Raw genomic sequence first — 22,369 nt, forward strand, 5'->3', positions numbered from 1 at the left:
AACCGTTCCTGTGACATTGTTGACCTTAGATAAGTCTTGATCAGTTTTAGCTTCGAGAAGCTCCTCTCTGCCTGAGCCACAGTGACAGGCAGAGTGGCAGCAATTCTGAGTCCAGTCCAGAAATTGGGGTAGATCTCTGATAGCTCCTTCTCGTGCATGAATGTGATCAGCTCAAGGGGGGTCACAGTTGCTGAAGGCAAGTCAGGAAAGTTCCTGATCTCCTACACGAGCTCTTTTCTTTTCTTTTTTTGGGACCGTTTTTTTTTTTTTCGCGCCCGCAACCGTGCCGCCCCCCCGCGATGCCGCCCCGGGCGGCTGCCCGGTCGGACCGCCCCCAGGACCGCCCCTGCGTGGAACAAGTCCCGGATCCAGGAACATCTGCTGAAAATCTATCTATCTATCTATCGATCGATCGATCTTTCTTTCAAAAAAGCTCATTCGTCAGACATTTCTCTACCTGTGTGCAATGGCTAATAAAGCTGTAAAGGTGTAAGAGATTGGCCCAAGCCACCTTACCCTATACCAGCTTTCTGCACCTCCAATCCAGTGTCACTAACCTGATCCAGTGTTAAGTGCAGCTCAGGTTTCTCTTCATTGATGTATAAATCTTTCGCCTTTTACTAAAGATTGCTGGAGGGAAATGTTAATGAGTTCAATATATTTTTGTAGGCTTTGCTCTAGCAGAGCTGAACATTTTTAGTCAACAAATGTTAGAACAGTTGATTTTTTTGCAGAGAAGTATCTCCCACACGCCCCAAAAGGCGACGTTTCTCTTCAAAAGGATCCAGCTGTTGGGGGCGGAGTCTAGGTGTGTTTACTTTTCTGGAGTTTAATATGTGGAAGTGGTATATTTAAAGCCATTAGCTGCAGTAAGTTATCATTTCTTCGCATTTTGTTTAGAATCAAGTGTGGTATTTATTGTACTCAATTTAATATCTGATTTGTTTTCTAAACGAGAGCGTAATATTAAGCAGATTTTTTTTAGAACAAGGAGTTGGGGTAGGAATTTGCTCTTTCAGTTCCATATACCAACCTGATGTTGTAGTACTTCTATCTTTGTTCTAGAAAAAGTTTTTTTTTTCTTACTTGACACACTCTTTAAACGAAGCTGATAAATGGGGTTTTTTTTAGAGTAGAGAATAAAAATAAGAATTTGTTTCTTTTACTCAATACTCTCATATGGTATTATAGTAGATTTAGGAATGGTTACCTTATTTTAAAAAAAGAAAGAAAAAAATCTTTATTTTGCCTTCCCTAACTTTTTCCCTATTTTCTGGTTTTCTCCATGCTCAACAACACAGGTGTAGAATTGGGTGTGGGCGGTGTGGGAGAGAAATGTTAACGAGTTCAACGTATTTTTGTAGGCTTTGCTCTGGCAGAGCTGAACATTTTTGGTTATCAAGTGTTAGAACTATTGATCTTTTTGCATGGAAGCATCCCCACATACACTCTACAAGGCGATGTCTCTCTTCAAAAGGATCCAGCTGTTGGGGGCGGAGTCTAGCTGTGTTTACCTTTCTGGATTTTAATATGTAGAAGTGGTATATTTAAAATCATTGATAGCAGTAAATTATTGTTTTTTGGACTTTTGGTTAAGCTTGAGCGTGGTATTTATTCTTATCAATTTATTCTCTGACCTGTTCTGTAAATGAAAACGTTAGAGCAGGGACTGGAATGGGTTTGTTCCTATCAACCTCATATTGTAGTATCTTCAGAAATAATGCTTTTGCTCAAAAAAGGATTTTTTTAATTATTGTTTGACACTCTTTAAGTAAAGTTGATAAATGTTTTTTTTTTAGAGTAGAGAATTAAAATAGGAATTTGTTTTTTTTATTCTATACGCTCATGTGGTATTATAGTAGATTTAGGAATAGTTACCTTATTTAAAAAAAAAAGAAAGAAAAAAAATCTTTATTTTGCCTGCTCTAACTTTTTCCCTATTTTCTGGTTTTCTCCATGCTCAACAACACAGGTGTAGAATTGGGTGTGGGCGGTATGGGCGTGTCCCTACCAATATTTCTGATTGAAGAGAAAAAAATCCCGCCCCGTGCGCGGTACACAAAGGGTTACTGTAGGTTTCCACTGGGCGAAACACCACGCCCAATTCGCTCATGAATATTCACTCTGGGGGCGTGGTCGCGGTGTCAATTAGCAAGTGCGGTTGCAGTGATGATGATGATAGTTTATTTCAAACATGTAAACAAACAATGAATAAATAAGCAGATAAGAAAAACAAAACAGCATTTGCAACAAGAACACGTAAAAAGCCACTAAATTAGAAAATAAACCTTAAATAATATAGGTAATAATAATATATCAAAATCAAAACAAAAGAAAACAAGACAAAAATACATTCCATGTCCGAAAAGGAGTGGGCTGAAGTAAAAACTTATTTAATCCCACCCTCTACTTTAGTCAATATAAATTGATTATCGAGCTTCCTTTTATCTATCTATCTATCTATCTATCTATCTATATACTGTATATTACTTATTACTTCAACTTTTCAGATATCAATTCTCTATAACTATATCATATAATTAATTAATTAATTATATGTGTATATCCATATGTCTACACACAAGTTTACTACAAATACCACCTTGATTGAACACAGAGCAATAGGCAATTGGGCAGATCAGTCCAGAGATATGATTCTCAATTTCAGTGTGATAATTGCTTTTCTTTCATGGCATCCTTCTGGAAACAAGAGCCCTTTTGCTCAAACACCAGTCCCCATGACCAAACTTCCCATCATGGTTACTCAAATGCCATGTTGTGATCTCAAACAGGAAACTATGTTTAGGGAGAGTGTTAATGCTCATCTTTTTCTCACAAATGTCACTTTTCAGGGAATCCAGATATTTGGGCTGAGTATACCTGCCTTGGCATACAAAATTTAGCGATGTGAACCAACACACTCTCAATGTCACTAAACATAAGCTGCAGGACATAGTCGAAAGGTGGGCAACACCACCTTGTGATGTCAAGCGTCCAGATGAGAATGAAGAGCATACTGATTCATATACAGTAGGGCATTGCAGTAGCCTAGGCGGGAAGAGACAAAGGCATGAATAGCCATCTCAAAGTTTTTGAGGGATAAGAAGGGCTTAACCTTGGATAAAAGCCTTAACTGGAAAAAAACTAGATTTTACAACTATATTTATTTGTTTCTCCAATTTAAAATTATAGTCTAAAGTTAAACCAAGGTTTTTTGCAGTGTCTTTGACATATGGTTCAAGGGGCCCTAAGTCTCCATGTGTATCACAAGCAGCACTGGGCCAAAAGACTAAGACCTCAATTTTATTTTCTCATCTCATCTCATCTCATCTCATTATCTCTAGCCGCTTTATCCTTCTACAAGGTTGCAGGCAAGCTGGAGCCTATCCCAGCTGACTACGGGCAAAAGGCAGAGTACACCCTGAACAAGTCGCCAGGTCATCACAGGGCTGACACATAGACACAGACAACCATTCACACTCACATTCACACCTACGGTCAATTTAGAGTCACCAGTTAACCTAACCTGCATGTCTTTGGACTGTGGGGGAAACCGGAGCACCCGGAGGAAACCCACACGGACACGGGGAGAACATGCAAACTCCGTCACAGAAAGGCCCTCACCGAACACGGGGCTCAAACCCGGACCTTCTTGCTGTGAGGCGACAGCGCTAACCACTACTCCACCGTGCTGCCCCCAATTTTATTTTCATTAAAGTTTAAAAATTGTAACATAAGATATGTGTTTTTATCTTATGCAATAAAGACCTATTATTTTCATTAATGTTATTAGAGTGATAACTGCCCATCAATGTTTAACTCACCTGGTCCTTTCACATGGACTGATGGACCATCTATTATCATGTTAGATTTTGTGGGTTGGGCTGTGAATGAGCTCAAGTTCTGATCAGTTCCTGTGCACTTTAAATGAAAAACACTTGAGTCAGACCCCTCAGAATGAAATAGTGATCAACTGGTGAATTCTCACTGCAGACTTTCTAGAACAGCAGTCAGCTAATGATTATATTATTTAGTGGTGAATAAGAGAGGAGAAGATACAAAGAAGAACACCATCTATCTGTCTTTTTGTCACAAGTGATACCCTAACAGTGGCTACTACCTTCCTGAATCCTTTGGTAAGTGCTATTTTTTAGAGTCGTTTTGAATGATTCAATCAACTAAAGATACATTTTAGAGTTGATTAAAGTTACTTTCAAAATGAAGCACAATTAGATTAATTCAAAGAAGAGCACTGATTTTTCAGAGATTCAGAAGTGCTTGTCTTTGAGGCAATCTCATCTGTGTAGTTGAATTTTGTGTCTCCTGTGAGCACTGCAATGTTTCTCTGGCTGTTACCCGAATCATAGCACATTTAGTATAGCTTGAATGTAAGTGCTTACAAGTTGTTTCCTAGAAGTTCAGCACTTCTTGTACCTGACTTTTGCACTTGTATAAAATGCCTGTTATGTGATGTAATGTGATCTCAAAAACAAAAATTCTGCTTGCTGCAAATATTTGAAAAGGGCCAAATGCTCTATCCGACTGATTGGATGGCACCATGAGATGCTGACAATGGGCTTGCTGCAATAGCTCAGTAGGGAGTGTGTTAGACTGAAGATCTAAAGGTCCCTGGTTCAATCCCGGGTTTCAGCATTGAGAAGTGCGGTTTATGTATATTAAAGGCTGTGTTTGGACTTTTTGCCAGGGCAATGTCAGTATATGCCAGTAATTTGGTGCTGAAAACAATTGGACAGCTATGTCTTGGTTCCATGGTGTCATGGTTAGCACTCTGACCTTTGGCACCAGTAATCTGGGTTCAACTCTCAGTGGAACTTCTAAAGCCTTTGTTTGCAGCATCTGAGCTAACATGCCCAGATTGTTTCAATTGCATGCTCTTTTTGGTCGATCACGAGTTCTACTCATGATCGGGTCATACCAAAGACCATCATAAAAATGGTACCTATTGCCATCTGGCTAGGCATGTTGCAATACAGATGCGAGTGGGGAGTCAAATTTTTGCGGTTACCAGAGGACTAGCCCTCACTGTAACCTGAGCTATGTAATAGGTGAGAGGCCGAGGGCTACGGAGATCGGCGCTGCCCTTTGTGCCACATGGTGTGGGAAGGACTTTGATTTACAGGTCAGCGGTGCTGCACGGGTGATGTCATTTGCACCAATGCCTTCTTTTGTGTCTACACAGACTCTATAGTATTATCTGCATTGGTGTGCGTTCTTGATCCGTGTGAGTGGAGCCCCATAGACATAGAGTGTGGATGCATAAAGAAACTCATCAAGTTGTTTTCTGATGGTTTCGGTCCCGTGCGTGCCTGCTACCATACCAGTGTTATAGTAATTACCAGTCATACACACCGCCTAGAGGCTAGTGTTATAGTAATTAACAGTCATACACACCGCCTAGACACCAGTGTGATATTAATTGCCCATCATACACACCGCCTAGTAGCCAGTGTTATAAGAGTAATTGCCAGTCATACACACTGCCTAGTGGCCTGTTAGTCTGGAGGATAAAAATGGTATTACACCCCCTGCACATCTAGGGGTAAAAGCTGCCAACCATGTTTTTTTAGTTAAAATGGTTCCTAAGAGACAGAAATATGGTATGGTGGTTGGCATCTTTGGAAATGCCTCTGACTATCCCTTGGCAGCCATTTTGAAACTGACTATTGGACAATCTTGAACACCGAAATGTATGGACTCCTGGAGCAATCTACACCATAAAAGTTGTGGTTAAACCTAAGTTTTTTGTTCAAGAGATGTTCTGGCATCTACCAACAAGGATTTTATCTGGTGGCCATCTTGTAATTCAATATGGCTGCCAGAAATGTAATAAAAACATGTAATTTTGCCTTCCAGAAAGATACAAACATACTCTTAGTGTCAAAAATTATGTTTTTGATGGTTAGAAATAATGTGGTTATATTGAATTACATCCACACTTATCATTAATGAAGCATTTCCAATATAAAATAATGCTAAATTTCTAATTTAAAAAAAAATATCAGATTTGGTCCACCATTCACTTCAAGCATACTGAAATAGAAAAAAATGCACATAGAATGTTTGAAAATATTTCAAAAGTCATGGAAAAGCAGAAAAATATAATAATTTAACAACTTTAAATAACCAAAATCATAACTGTAAGCTATGGTGGTGTAGTGGTTAGTGCTGTTGCCTCATAGTAAGAAGGTCCGGGTTCAAGCCCCATGGCTGGCGAGGGCCTTTCTGTGTGGAGTTTGCATGCTCTCCCTATGTCCGCGTAGGTTTCCTCTGGGTACTCCGGTTTCCCCCAAAGACATGCAGGTTTGGTTAACTGGTGACTCTAAATTGACCGTAGGTGTGAATGGTTGTCTGTGTCTATGTGTCAGCCCTGTGATGACCTGGTGACTTGTCCAGGGTGTACCCCGCCTTTCGCCTGTAGTCAGCTGGGATAGGATCCAGCTTGCCTGTGACCCTGTAGAACAGGATAAAGGGGCTAGAGATGATGAGATAAGTGTAAGCCATTGTTCATAACTGCCTACAGGTTGACCATCGAAGCATTATGGGTATCAAAGAAATTTCACTTCATTACCTGCATATATTGGTTTTTATGAGTGTGCAATATATGTTATGTTGTCCAATCAGAGACCTGCTTTTCTCATTCATCTCATTATCTCTAGCCGCTTTATCCTTCTACAGGGTCGCAGGCAAGCTGGAGCCTATCCCAGCTGACTACGGGCGAAAGGCAGGGTACACCCTGGACAAGTCACCAGGTCATCACAGGGCTGACACATAGACAACCATTCACACCTACAGTCAATTTAGAGTCACCAGTTAACCTAACCTGCATGTCTTTGGACTGTGGGGGAAACCCACACAGAACATGCAAACTCCACACAGAAAGGCCCTCGCCGACCCCGGGGCTCGAACCCAGGACCTTCTTGCTGTGAGGCGACAGCGCTAACCACTACACCTGCTTTTATTCACTTAAAAATATGATACTTCAAACATTTTGGTTTGTTTTTTCTTGGAAGAACTGGAAAAAGCAGCCAATAAGGTCACTTGTTCCAGAGGCAGCAATCTAGAAGATCCTAGAAGGTGTGGCAGTGTACCTGAAAACAGAGAAAATCAGTGGGTTTATTCAACATGAAAGTAGTTTTCCTCTGCCAATGAAACATTGATGTGTTTTGTAACATGATGCATATTATTTATAAAATGGGAGACAAGGTACAGATGTAATATTGTACAAGACAGTACAAGACAGCCTTACAAGACAGTGTAAACTGGACAGATTGCCTGCTTGCCAGTTTTTAACACAGCCTGGATGAAGACACCTTGGAGCTGGAACATAAACAAGAACAAAGACAGTGGGCTTATGTCATTGGCTGCTGAGGTCAGTATAAAGATGTAGGGTTGGTTTCCTGCAGCAGAACTGGAAAAATGTGACAAATAATATCTTGAAACTTGGTATATAGTTGGTTTATAGGGTAGGGGATACAGATGACTCTGTCTTCTTGTCTTTTTTAACTTGTAATTTTCTCAACCTCATGCTTTTTCTGTGTACATCTATAGATTTCTTGTCCAGAGTTTCCTAGCACTACATAGTCAAAAATTGGAATTGTGTAACCAGGATCTTACAAATATGGGCAGCATGATAAGACTTCTTTAAAGTTTTAATTGAAATATTTTTGATGATGATATCAAAGGCTCATTTATTGAGACTTGAGTGCAAAACTGCACCTTCCTCAGCAGCATCAGTACATGCACCACTTCTCTCAGTTCCCAATATTTTTAGATCAGAACATGTTTTTTCTCATTTCAGGACATCTGCCAAAGGCCCCAGTGAGGCTTGAACTCATGACCCCTGGTTTATAGGGCTGCTCTAATCACTGAGCTACAGACCCCTATTAGTGTAGATTCAGCCCAAAGCAGAACCTTGAGGACCCTCTGCTGATCCTCAAATACCACTTGTCCACCAAGTCACCACTTTTCCACTGAGGGCTGGTTCTGAGCTGGTCAGTGCTGTATTAAGCCAATGCAGTGCCCCTGGGCACTATACCTCAAGTGCCCCCCACCACCACCACCCTGCGCGCATGCGTTCAGTAACCTCCTGCACACACTCACAAACCTTGCCCTTTGCTGTCAAAAATAGTAGCATATACATAAACAATAGTACACATAAACAAGGTCATTCTTCCTCATTGAAAATTTATTAAGTAGGCTACATCAGCCCATCAAATTCACTGAAAACAACCAATGATATGCATGTAGGCATATTGAAATGTCTTATTAAAAAATGAGCAGCATATATTTGTATGTCTCAAGGGGATCCTCGTCGTCGCCGACCCCTCGGCTAACAGTGGCTGTGGTTGTAGCATCTCCCCGGCTAGTGTTAGCAGGGCCATCTCCCTCTCTAGCATCGCTGATTTCACTAGCTTCGGCTTCAGCTCTGGTAGTGACAGCAGTTGTCATCTCATCTCATTATCTCTAGCCGCTTTATCCTTCTACAGGGTCACAGGCAAGCTGGAGCCTATCCCAGCTGACTACGGGCGAAAGGTGGGGTACACCCTGGACAAGTCGCCAGGTCATCACAGGGCTGACACATAGACACAGACAACCATTCACACTCACATTCACACCTACAGTCAATTTAGAGTCACCAGTTAACCTAACCTGCATGTCTTTGGACTGTGGGGGAAACCGGAGCACCTGGAGGAAACCCACACGGACACGGGGAGAACATGCAAACTCCACACAGAAAGGCCCTTGCCGGCCAGGGGGCTCGAACCCAGACCTTCTTGCTGTGAGGCGACAGCGCTAACCACTACACCACCGTGCAGCCCGCCAGCAGTTGTCAATGTTTTTATATATAAAAAAAAAAAACGATCTAACACTGGAACATTTTTAATTGCAGCTACACGCCTGGAGTCTTTCTCTTTTTTAATTTTCTCTTTGCACAACCACTCAATTGATGTCTGTCCATTTTTCATTTCTACCACGGTTTTTAAAAAATTGATACATTTCACCGTAGGTGGACGGGCTCAACTGACAGGTTGAGAAAAGGGGGGTTAATGGTCACATAGGCCACTCTTGCTCAGAATTATGATTATTGTTGTTGTTCTTATGAAATTAGTGTTCATAATGAATTATTTATGACTATTTAACAATGTCAAGTGTATAACCATTTTAAGTGTACAAACATTCACAAAAAATATTTTTAAAGTTTCTGTCATGTGGTGCGCCCCCCACTGGCTGTGAGTGGTTAGTGCCCCTGGGCACTGTGCTGCAGGCCCATATAGTTAATCCGGCCTTGGAGCTGGTGTCTAATTTTGAGCCAGTTCTTGAAGTTTCCACAGCCAAAGAACCAGCTCTCAGCCAGGAAAACTGGCCCCAGATTGCCACCAAATCTTTGCTGGTCTAGAACCAAGAACCACTTACATCAGTGGCTTGGACTTGTTTTGCTGGGAAACAATCTTGAAGGTTTTTTTTTTTAATCCAACATTTAAGGGTTCATCTCTGAGAAACAACCAAAAACTCCACGAGATGACATGAGGAAGAAACCTTGAGAGCAAGCAGACTCAAAAGAGAACCCATCCTCATCTGGGTCACACCAGATAGTGAGATTCTAAGTCAGAGAGAAGCAAAGGATAGATACAGACAGAAGGTAGCTTATTTATGGTTATGATGTGTGCAAAATTGCTCGAAATGATTGGAGTGATGATGTCCATTTTTGGCCTAGGTTTACCTACATGGATGTTGGAATGTACCTCCTCACTGCATTTTCTCTGTTTTAATAAATTAAAAAAAACCCTTATCATTTACTGAAAGAGAAGGGCAGGAAGGACAACAAAAATAAGATTCAAAGACAGTTTCATTAACTCTTTATAGGCTCCAGCAAGAATTGAACTCACAACCCCTGGTTTACTAAACCAGTACTCTCACCACTGAGCTTTGGAGCCTTAATACTTTTGCAGCTGCTGAAGATTGAATAGGGTATATATAGGAACTTGAAAATCGTTGCACTCCTGACACATGCCACTTCTCCATTGTGTACTGAGAAAAAGCGCATCCAACAACATATCCTGGTATAGGTGGCATGTCCTTTAGGTAAACTACATAGCCAAGTCCCCAAAATGCAAAGTGCATGCACAGTAGGGCAATAAGTAATTTTACTGTAACACTCCTGACAGTTTTGAAGTGCTTTGAACAGCTTTCAGCCCACCGCCACTGTGTTAGCGACATAAATGGTTAGCAGCAGAACAGAAGAACAAATGTAGAATTGAGAAACTGGTCACAGGTTTATTATTTAGGGCAATTTTCAAGCAACAGTGATGCTGTATTTGGTAAAAAAGACAAATTAGTCAAATTTGTTACAAGTCAACACATTCAGTGCCAGCTGGTGTGACAATAAGGGTACGGTAGCAACTGCGAAACACCTGTCGCACTCAGATTTGAACCACTAGTTGGATATCAAACATCAGCCATCAGAGTACCTGTAAAATTAAGCAGATTGCTGTTGAATTAAGAGCATTAAAAGTTTTGTCACAGCAAATGCGTAACAGTCCTGACATTTGTAACACTTTCAAGGTAGCAACACCAAATTTGCAACAGATTTTCTTTGATGTAAAGACTTTCTGGAGAACTGCTAACTTCATCTGCAATAGATAAACATGGCTCCTGTTACAGAGCATTTGGACCTGAACAAACAGGTAAAGGAATCATCTTTCAGTCTTCTCATTTATTTCAGAACAATCATTAGAACAATTTTTACAATAGAACTGCATTCCTGTTTTTTTTTTCTTTGTAGTATTGGTATACTGCCCAATATAATGGTAGGGGATACACTGTGTTTTTTGCAAAAATGAGCCTTTTTTGTTTTTGTTTTTAAATGGGCCGTATCTCAAATGAGGACATAATAGCAGACCATCAATTTGCTTGAGATGTGACATGAAATCAGATGCACGGGTCTTCATGGTCAGGACACAGTTACTTTGATATCCATAAAATCTGGTACGAGCATGTCTGTCATCATTCTGGAAATTTTTAACATTGGGTTGAGTGACGTCACCCATTTTGGATTTTGTGTATTTTTCACATATTTTTTACAATCTTTTTTTGACCTCCTTCTCCAGAGTTCATCGGATTTCTTTGAAACTTGCTTGGAATAAACTTCACACATATTTAATGATAAATTGCAAAGGAATAGTGGATATCTCGAACAAAGACACAGTCGTGGGAAATTGATTTCCACGGGATGCCAATCCAAAAGGGGAAGCAGACATTACTTGCTGATGCTTGGTTTGATCAACCTCAAATTGTGAGCATGGCACTGCATTTTCACATGGAGCATTGTTCAAATGTATCATGTTTCATATTTACTATTTTATATTTTGCACTTTCATGTGTGTTGTAAATAGATATTTTTGCCTCCTAAATTCATTGGGACAGCAGTGCTGACAATGTTTTCCCACCTTGAAATCCACCTTGTCAGCACTTTCGCTCCCTGTTAGCAAGGTAGATTTAATGATGATTGAAAAACTGTTGTACCTGCTGGAGCAATATTCCCTCAATGTTGGCCAAGTGGATTTAAATGTAGTGTAACCAGGGTTCCCACTGGCACTCGTCATGCTTGTCACTGACGAACATAATCCATCAATGACAGAGAAAATTACTAGCAGTCATCACCATGACGAATGTATTTGTCATCATTATCATATTTCATCTTTTCTAGAACTCCCTCCACAAATCCCTCCGTTTGCCAAAATCCAACCCCAGTGAAGAGACGGCAGGAAGCCAGAGTGTAAACTTTGAGCACGTGCTTGTGACAAATAAAAATCGGCAACACATAATGCCCAAATAAGCTCCAAGCTTTTGACCAATCACAGTGTGTCTTAATCGGTCTGGCGTTTTGGTGGAATTATCTCTGCATGACCCAAACAATGGCATAGTCTAAGCTGACAAAGTTTTTTGGGTGGGCTTCTTTAAGCACTGAAGATGATTTAAGGACTAAAACAGCCATGAGGGAGGCACACTCGGAGCCCCTACTGTCCCCAAGCACATCAGACAGTGTCAGTAATAGAGGAGTCAGTTAAAAAAATGCCAAAGTGAAATTGCTGTCAGCTGCAGCAAGAGACTGGAGGGAGCTAAATTTTGGGGTGGCATGGCGTGTTGACCTCACGTGTGGGCCATGCACTTGGCTAACTATTGCAATACTCTGTATTGGCAGTGCTTTTACAAGCAACCTCTGCAAACATTTTACGACAGTGCTTTGACTCGACCTGCCAACCATCTGTGGGCAGTGCTGCTAAATAAAGCCAGCGTTGTAAAATGAACCCTAGAATGGACTGCAATGACCAGTTTTCACTCATCGTATGGCAAAGAGAATCTCAAACTTACTCGTAAGCATTCTAAATGATGTAGGGGAACATCAAGGCATCTGTTTCAGTACCTTAAGATGCAAAACTGGAGTTCAGCGTGGTATCAGCACACCATCCCAAACATCAGTAAACAGGACTCAACAAACATCAGGATCAAGATTGAAGAACACGTCTCCACTGGATACCACAAGCCAAACAGTGCTCCTTAGTCCGCTCGGCCAGACCAACAGCCAGGCACCAAAGCAAAATGCGTCATTGACCATACACATGTCTTATGCTGACCACATGAGTTGGCAATGCACTTGGGTCAATGTTCAAATACCTATGTCCAGTGACCAAAAGAAGCCTGCCACCCTGCTTATCCTCACCAAGAGCGACAGGCTAAACGCAAGCTTGACACTTACTGTGCGGTGAGCTCTTTGGGATGGCACGTCTGACTTTTGTTTCCAGATCGTAGAAACTGCTCCATGTACCAGACATTGCTCAAATCCTTCTATGTGAATCTGCCTCACAAATGTATCTTTTTCAAAATCTATGGAGCAGACACCAAACCATCCTGTTGGCTTGAGGTTACCTCTCTTTGTTGGTACAAATCAAACCCATTCATTCCGCAAGTGTCCTGCCGACTTTTGGGCTACAATGGATCAAAATTCTGCTTTTTTTTAATGGCTACACTTGACCAGCCTTGAAGGACACACCCCTTAGGAGGCATTCTTTGGTTTTAGATTTGTTGCGGAATAAATAAAAAAAATCGTTAAAAACATGCTACAATTTGCAACTTTTAAGCATTTCTCATATGATGTCACTTCTTTGAATGAACAGTAACTTACCAGGAACATGTTCATGTAATGGTGGACTCAAAGAGCCAAACTTTACCAAATAAACAGAACATGTTCCCGGTCTCCCATTAAAATACAATTTAGACAGTAAACTATTAAACATGTCTAGTTTTATCAGGTATAATTCCCAGGGGTAATATCATTTTCAGACGACTGGCACTTTAACGGAAACAAAGGGCTTGGGACATGATAGCTTGCTTGACCAGAAGGAGCATGCAGTTGAGATAGTCTGAGCATTTGAATTCAGAAGCCACAAACAAAGGCTTGAGAGGTTCCACTGAGATTTGAACTCAGATCACTGGAGTCAAAGTCCAGGGTGCTAGCCATTACACCATGGAACCAAGACACCACCAAAGGGTTGTTTTCACTGTCAAACCTTTGAATGATATAATGAAATTCCAGCAGCACATGAACACATGATTTAAGGTTTTATCTGAAATCGTCACCCTGTTGGAAAAAAAAAATTAAAGGAACCCTGGACTGCTAGCTATATGGTTAATCATTCATTGTTGTTTGTATTAATTTCTAGTTTTGTACTTAATGTCAACAGGCAATTTACATTGTAACCACATGAAAATCCATGTCAAAGGTCACATGTCGTTCCACGAACTAAAACTTTATATTTTTACATCTAAAAATATAAAATACCTGCTGATATTGTAATATGTGGCAGATATTCACAACAAACTGGAAAAAAATAAATAAATAAAAATGTATCTGAATAGAATTTAAAAATCTGAATATTTCAAGCACGCAATTTTTTACAGGCTAAGAATTTAATTTTGATCTAATTTTATTTATTGAAGTAGGACTGCAAATACTCTCTAAGCATTCTATTCCAAAAGTTTTTCAAGCTTATTTTTGCAAAGGCATGCTAGCTGAAGCTTCCATTTTCAGTCATGCACTGGCAAAACTCCCAACAAGCATTGACCAAACACAGACCATGAGCAGAGAACCCATGGCCCATTAATAACCTGCAATAACAAATATCAGAAGTGGGATTCATGGGGAATTCAATGGAGAAAAGGTCGACCCAGCAAAGAAAAAAATAACTTTTTTCTTTAACAATACAATTCCTAGATCTACTACAATGCCATGTGAACAGATAGAATAAAAAAAGCTCTATTCCCACTTATTACTTTAGAAAACTCATTTATCACCTTTATTTAAAGAATAAAGTGTTTCTTTGCATTTAGAACAAGGCACTACTCCTAGATATACTATAATATCAGGTTGATGGGTGGAGAAGAAAGAGTAAACCCCAAGGTCTAAAAATCTATTTAACATGATAGTCTCAGTTAAAGAACATATTAGATACTAAAATGAGAAAAACAAACACTACACTTGATCTTAAACAAAAGGCCAAAAAGCAAGAACTTGCTACTGTCAATGGCTTTAAATAAACCACTTCCAAATATTAAAATCCAGAAAGGTAAACACAGCTTGACTCCGCCCCCAACAGCTGGATCCTTTTGAAGAGAGACATCACTTTGGGCGTGTGTGTGTGTGTGTGTGTGTGTGGTTTCCATGCAAAAAGCTCGATATTTCTAACATTTGACCACCAAAAATTTTCAGCTCTACCAGAGCAAAGCCTGCAAAAATAAGCTGAACTCATTAACATTCCTCTCCCCGGAAATCTGTAATATGTAGATTGAGGCACTGCCTAAAAGCAGAGCTCCATCTGTTTCTGGGTTGTAGAATTTTCTTATATCATAGCCAGACTCTCTTGTTTTATTTCTTTACCATTATAGTTACTATACTGTTTCCTTATGTTGTACAAAACAGACACAGAAAGAGAATAGCTCTGGCCTGATGAGTAGAGTCAGGGCAGTGATTTTATTTACAAATTCGATTTCACCATTGCTGAGACAAGAATACAAAAAAAACATATTGGAAAAATAATATCATATTGAAAAGTAAATATAATACAATGAATCCGCTGCCCGGTACGAAACCCCGGGATAAAACCCCAGTGGGATTAGAACCTCCCGGGAACGGACTCCTCGTCCGAATGCAGTGCATGGAGCTCCGGGGATTCGAGCTTTGGCTTTGAAAAGATGATCGAGGCTTTGTTTAAAAAAAAGTGCAATTGAGGAAATATTTAAAACACTCAGCATCGGTATTATCAACATACTAATATTAAGAAATTGTGTTAGGAAACTAGAAAGACCATTAAAGAGTTTTCTAGAGTTATAGTTTGTTTGTAAAAGATGAAAATATTGTTTTAGAAGTGTGCACGTTTTGCACGAACCAATGGAAACTCGGGCATGGTTCCAGAGAGCAACGAACAGGCTAGGAAGGCCAGTTTGGGGGGGGGGCTTGCCATAGTTAGTTGGACAAAGCCTGCTACACAGCAGGGGAATTAGCTCAAGTGATAGAGTGCTTGCTTTGCATCTAAGCGGTAGTAGGATCGATGCCCACATTCTCCAAAACAACATCTACCATGTTGCTTGCATTTTAGAGAGAAAAACTTTCTTTTCATCTTGCAAACCATCTGAATCATCTGCACTTTCAGCCAAGTCAAGATCAAATTTCTTTCGCCACATTCAAAACAGCACATCTGTGAAAACAGCCACTATTTGGTTTAAACCCACAACCTTGGCTCTTTTTGCAACAATGACCAAATCAACTACCTGCACACTACTTTTCTGCTGATATGCTCCTCTGATGAGCTCTGAAGGTTAGCTATCACAGATTCCTTTCAGTTTGCTTGGCTTTATTTCTTGGATTGCTGACTGACCTCAGTATCTCCAAATCACATTTTTCAAAAGGGTTGTCATATTCACACCATCCCCTATGAAATTCTAACTCTCGCTCATGTGCAAAGTCAGCTGAGACAGCTTTTATAAAGTGAAAATATGATGCTTACCTGCTTGTATTCTTAAAGCTGCTGGTGAAAAGCAAGCTGCTGTCCTGAAAAGGCACTTTTCACCACCTTCCACCCAACTGGGCTCATTGAACAATGAAGCAACAAATGCTTCCTGAGGCATGTCCCAAAAGTGTGAGAAGCATGCCATGTGAGGAGATTGGGTTGTTTTAGTGGCAAAACTCTTGAAGCTCACCAACTGGTATTCATGCAAATGGGAGTCAGAATACACTCCTCCAGAATAAAATCCACTTCTGGGCAATCGCTCACTTGAAAATAAACAAACAACCAATGGAAACTCAGGCATGGTTCCAGAGAGCAATGAGCAGGCCAGGAAGGACAGTTTGGGGGGCTTGTGGTAGTTACACAGCAAAATCAAAAGTGTTAGATTTCCAGTGTTGGTGTTGTTCGTTAAAAATACAGTGTCAATTCAACACTTGTTTAGTCTAATTCAACTATGTGAGAGTTAATTGCTCAAAAGAGTTGGTGTTAATCCGGGGAGTTAAATCTAAGCAACTCTGTTAAGTGTTGATTTTAAAATCAACACTTAACAGAGTTACTGCCAGCATTCCAACGTATGTGTGACGTGTTTGCCTAAAGAGCGGGACGACTCCGAGCGGGGACAGCGGACGACAGCTTTCTCTTCGCTTCCTTCGACTGTACTGAGTGTCTTTGTGTAAGTAAATCAAAGGTATTATGTCTATTTAATAATAGTTTCTATGCAGTAGCATTTTATATGTGCTGAAAATAAGTAGCAGGGAGTCCCGGCTGCAGCTAACATTGTGACTAGGCAAGTCCCATTTTAAGGTTAGCATGATTGTTATATGTTATTTTTTGATGGGTACATTAATGTTCCTTTTGCACAAGAGTGTCGATGAATATACGTAGTTTGCTTGACGTAAGTATACACATTTGGATAATGTGGTATATATGTACAACTGCACATTTTTTGTGAGGGGTTTAAGCTAGCTAAAGTGATGTAGCACACGCACCAGGCGTCGCGTTGGCGAACATTCTCTGTCGGAAAAATCAATTGGGAAAAAAGAAATAGCTATGGTCTAGTCTTGATGAATGACGTTGTTGGCTTTACATGGCAAAATGTCATGGCAGCTGAGTGTCAAGCTATGGAGTAGAGAGCCGGGGCTGGACCGGGGGGTTGAGCTCCTGCTTGCCAAGGGGCAGCTACTGAAAGCTGGGCAAGCTCTGAGAGCCGGGTGGCATGTTGCTGCTGGAGGAATACACACACACACTAGGCCGCCACACCAAGTCCTGCTCTAAATCCGGAGCTTTTTAGGGGCGGGAGTTTATTTTTAAAAAACTTTTTCGGGATTAAAAAAAACAACTTTTATCTTAACTTTAGCTTCTCAATCTAACGTTAGCCGGAGCTAACACCGGAGTCACACACCCCCTCAGCTGCTGCCATAATAATAAACGTCTGAAATGCAAAATGAGTTTATTTAACTAAACAAGTTACACACTGTGTAGCTATCTATGCATATAAACAATAACATCGCTATCATGTTTATGCCTTTACTCGTGAGTAACCCTAAAAATAAAAAAAATACTCCGACGGTCGAACTCAGGCGATTAAAGCCAGGCAAAAATTCTCCTGTCTCTACACATCCATGGTGAACATACTGTAAATTATGGCACAGTGTGGATGTATTCTCTTCTTTTTTTCTTCATAGTTAATCATGTTGGTGAAGGTGAGATTTGGAGAAACGCAGAAGTATGTCAAAGTGGCTGAGACTGAAGATGGCTATGATGACTTCAACACATTTCTTCAGAAAGGTTGGCATCATTTTTCATGCAGCCCAGAATGTTTGTGTTAATTGACTACTTGCTATAATACCTGTTGAATGTATGTGATATTTACATGTCTTATATTGTGGAGTTGTGTTTATGATAGCTAATGGTAATGCCCTGGGAAGAAAACAAAAAGTACTTTTAGAAGTTGACCTAAAATGTTGAAAAACAAGCTTAGCAAATTTCTGATAATGCTCTTATTGTAATTTTTCATTGCTCTAAATCTAATATTTTTATCAGTCATTCAAAAGCTAGATCTTCCACTTGAGACTGAGCTGCACTTGACAGATGAATCAGGGACAGAAGTCGATGCAGATGTGTTTGAGGAGCTTTTGCAAGCAGGGAACCTTACTGTTAGGGTGACGACTGAAAAGTCAACAGGTGAGACTCAGCCTTGTTAGGGAGGGAGTGGATCATCAATAATGAATATTGTGGAGAACTACTTATTTTTTCATTTTGTGTATACATTTTTTTAACTGTTTATGGTTGTGCTTCAACATGATCTATCGCATGATTCATCAGATGCAACAGTGATTGTTCAGACAAATGGAGGGAAGAGAACCCATGCTGAACAAGAATCGGCAAAAGAGGTATGCAGCTTTTGCAACAAATGATATTAGTTATCAGATATCAGACACAAAGATATTGTGCAGTTAAACTGTGGTTTTGTTTTTGGACGTAATGATGATGATGGATAACTGCTAACTTTCTGATTCTTTATCTTTCAGATGGTGAGAGATGCTCTCCAGGCTAAACCGGGTGGACAGATTATTTTGGATGAATATGATAAAATGAAAACATTGACGGATAGCACAAGGAGACAGTTGGGAAACCTTCTTATGGCCGACATGATTGAAATTCATGCGTAAAACTTAAATGTCTATATTTGTACTTTACTTAATATAGAAATTATTTTAAAAAGAGCACACTCATTTTACGACATTGCATATTAGTAAAGCAATTTATTACTTCATTTTTCCTATGATAGAAATAGATATTAAATGGCTAAAACATTATACAAAAACTAACAATTTGAGAGAGACTAAAACCCACTGAAGCTAACAATACTAAAAATTTGTATCTTTTAAACTGAAGGAAATGTAGTAGTAATGTCATGTTTATGTTTCAGGAGGAGCCCACCTGTCTCTGTGTGAAGTAAATATGCTTTGGGCATCATCTCTCTATTTCCCAGCCTCAGAGAGCCATACTCAGCCAATGGATATGTAAGTTTGTAAATGAAAAGCTTGTACGTCAATTTTTGTAGTAGTAATACGTTCTGAATTTACGCTACAATTTATTGTTTTTAATATTACAGGAACACTTCTATGACCCACAGAGTGGATCCGGCTATCAAAACCTCTCTCTCTCTCTCTCTCTCTGTGTGTCCACTTCTAAGGGAGGTCATTACCCACTTGACACTGTGGATAACAGTGAAATAATCAGGACTGCATGATTGGGGGGTAACAGTGAAATGAGCGAGCACAGAGAACACATTTACCTCATTATTTGCTCATTCTTTCATGTGAACTTTTGTTCATTTAAGTAAAAACATGCTTGGAATAAAACAAATTGCCAACAACATAAAAGAGTTTCATTAATCAATTAGCACTATATATATGTAATACTTCCAGATGATACTATAGATCATTTTAATCACTTTATATTTAATTAGATTTTGGTTAAAAAGGAACACCATGTGACCTGACCGATTGGATTCAGCAACTACTAATGTTTATATTGGGGATGCAACTGCTCAGACGGTGGCATTCTCTTGCTGAAATAGCTCAGTAGGGAGAGCGTTAGACTGAAGATCTAAAGGTTTCTGGCCCAATCCTGGGTTTCGGCATTGAGGACTGTGGTGTGTGTTCATTTAATCCTTTGACCAAGGGGCTGATTGATTTTTTTTTTTTTGCCAGGACGCTGTCAGTATATGCCAGTAATTTGGTGGTGAAAACAACTTGCCCTTTGTTCCATGGTGTAATGGTTAGCACTGTGGACTTTGACTCCAGTGGTCTGAGTTCAAATCTCTGTAGAGCTTTTGTTTGCAGCTTGTAACATACACACATTGTCTCAACTACAGGGTCCTTTTGGTCAAGCACGCTGTCATGTCCCAAACCCTTTGTTTCCGTTAAAGTGCTAGTCTTATGAATTTGCATTACCCCTGGAAATTATACCTTATAAAACTAGGCATGTTTAATAGTTTACTGTCTAAATTGTATCTTAATACAAGACAGGGAACATGTTCTGTTTAGTTGGTAAAGTTTGGCTCTTTGAGTCCGCCATTACACGAACATGTTTCTGGTAAGTTACTGTTCATTCAAAGAAGTGACATCATATGCAAAACACTTGAAAGTTCGTGGCATTTCCAGCTTCGTCTGCTTTGCAAAGTGCAGCACATTTTAAACTTTTTTTTTAAATTCTGCAACAAAGCTAAAACCAAAGCATGCCTCCTCAGGGGTGTGTCCTTCAAGGCTGTTCAAGTGTAGCCAATGAAAAAAGTAGAGTTTTGATCCATTGTAGCCCAAAGTCAGCAGGACACTTGCGGAATGAATGGGTTTGATTTTTCCCGACAAAGAGGTAACTTCAAGCCGACAGGACGGTTTAGTGTCTGCTCCATACATTTTGAAAAAGGTAAATTTGTGAGGTAGAGTCACAGTGAAGGATTTGAGCGATGTCTGGTACGCGGAGCAGTTCCTACAATCTGGAAACAAAAGTCAGAAGCACCATCCCAAAGAGCTCACCGCACAGTAAGTGTTAAGCTTGCGTTTAGCCTGTTGCTTGAATTTATAAGTTGTCCATTGGCTCGCCAGACCCATTTTACTGGGGCACGTGCCCCAATATATATCTGCTGTGATCCAATAAAATTTCCTGATCACATTTCAGAAACAGTAATGTATTTGGCACTGCGGAATCAGTTACTGCAATTTATTTTTTCATTAGAACCCCGATGCTGTAGTTGAAGGAGAGGGTGTAAAGGCTGTTTGTGCCTGATGCAGTATTTGAAGAAGGAGGAGCTGCTATTTGTACAACAGTAGACACAGATGCTCCAGCTGTTTTGGTTATAGCACACTCAGATGAAATACCAAAAGGAGAAGAGAGAGGTTGTTGAGAGAGTTTATTGTGTTTCCAGGCAGTATTTGACGGAAGATGGATATGATGTGTTAATAGTAGCTGAAGATACAGTATTAATTGAACAGCGTCCATTTTGCTCATGTTGTGAGAGAATCTCCTTCAGAGCCTATAAATACAGAAAAACCCCAATGAGTTAGTTGAGAGAGATAACAGGATGGTGTGTCCATTCATTTTATATAGAAATCATGCTTTTAGCTGCAATATAACATCGCACCTGTTTCAGTGGACAAAAAGGCAATGACAAGATTCAGAAATACACAGGGAAGTTTATCACAGAGTGATAAATTATAAATTAATCTTGCAATGGCCTTTTCCTTCACACCAATTACATGATTATTGTAGGGACTTTACCTTAAAATTTCAAACAGGTTCAATTCACCTTAAAATCAGCTCTCTGTAAAAGGACACCACAAGACGATTGTAGGGTTTGGAATTTTGGGAAAAAAAAATATTTTATGGTTGCAGAGATACGATGATTTTAGTAAAAAATAAATAATGGAAATTGTGCCCCCCCCCCTTCACATTGTAGCACAAAACAGAAAGGGTCTACATGGTCCTAATTGGTTCTGTTAGAACCAGAAAAGGTTGGTAGTTTTATGAGCAACTTAGTTTTGGAGGTGAATCCGAACAAATTCCTGCCTGTTGTGTGCCACCTGCTCCTGCAGCTCCAGCACTGTAAAGTGAGAGTAAGTGACTATTTACTGCCATTATTGAGCCTTCTGCCGAGCAAGTGAGCTTACAAAGATGACAATTACAAAGAGACACAGCTTTATCATAACTGTGAAAGTCGAACACCAAATCAGGAAAAAAATAGCAAACTATGATTTGTACCATGTATTAACTTCCTGGGTTCCAGAAAACAGCTGGCGCAATTGTTGCTCTTCTTCTTCACGAGTGACTTGGCTTGTGTATTCGTCCGCCTCTTTCTCCGTGGCTATAGGTTCTAAATCATTCTCAGACAACTAACCAAAGACTGAGGACGGATTTGAAGAGCTTTCGTGTCTTTTTCAAAAGACTCGGTATCAAGAACGCACGCCACTGCAGAGAATAGGATAGAGTCCGTGTGAAAACAAAAGAAGGTTCTGGCGCAAATGACGTCACGCGTGCAGCGCCACTGACCTGTAAATCGCTGCTATCTAATAATGGCGGACAAGCTTTTAGTGATTTTTGGATGCGAAAACCTTCTTTTATTTGATTTATCTACCAACTTTACAGTGTATTTGAGCACATCACACACAGAAAACCAGGGATTTTTTTTATATAACTTTCATTAAACTCATGCTTTTAGAATGATGCAGCCAAGTGAAATCCATGTCCCCAGCAGTCCAGATCAACCATTTAAGGTAAAACCT

General features: G+C 40.0%; 5 non-coding genes and 1 pseudogene across 5 annotated transcripts; 3 read left to right on the plus strand and 3 right to left on the minus strand.

Moving 5' to 3' along the window:
- The first annotated feature begins 576 nt into the window (after nt 1-576).
- LOC132866877 (U5 spliceosomal RNA) lies at nt 577-688 on the plus strand. Its single transcript, XR_009650643.1, has one exon. It is a non-coding gene; the product is annotated as a U5 spliceosomal RNA (small nuclear RNA).
- Nucleotides 689-876: 188 nt separating this feature from the next.
- On the plus strand, nt 877-1,070 carry LOC132866864 (U2 spliceosomal RNA). The gene has a single exon (XR_009650635.1). It is a non-coding gene; the product is annotated as a U2 spliceosomal RNA (small nuclear RNA).
- A 3,510-nt stretch (nt 1,071-4,580) lies between these two features.
- Nucleotides 4,581-4,653, plus strand: trnaf-gaa (transfer RNA phenylalanine (anticodon GAA)). The gene has a single exon. It is a non-coding gene; the product is annotated as a tRNA-Phe (tRNA).
- A 5,230-nt stretch (nt 4,654-9,883) lies between these two features.
- Nucleotides 9,884-9,956, minus strand: trnat-agu (transfer RNA threonine (anticodon AGU)). Its single transcript has one exon. It is a non-coding gene; the product is annotated as a tRNA-Thr (tRNA).
- A 3,526-nt stretch (nt 9,957-13,482) lies between these two features.
- On the minus strand, nt 13,483-13,554 carry trnaq-uug (transfer RNA glutamine (anticodon UUG)). The gene has a single exon. It is a non-coding gene; the product is annotated as a tRNA-Gln (tRNA).
- Nucleotides 13,555-14,408: 854 nt separating this feature from the next.
- LOC132866914 (U2 spliceosomal RNA) lies at nt 14,409-14,587 on the minus strand (annotated as a pseudogene).
- Nucleotides 14,588-22,369: the final 7,782 nt, after the last annotated feature.

This window comes from Neoarius graeffei, chromosome 18, assembly GCF_027579695.1.
Source record: "Neoarius graeffei isolate fNeoGra1 chromosome 18, fNeoGra1.pri, whole genome shotgun sequence".
In the NCBI taxonomy this organism is placed as follows: Eukaryota; Metazoa; Chordata; class Actinopteri; order Siluriformes; family Ariidae; genus Neoarius; species Neoarius graeffei.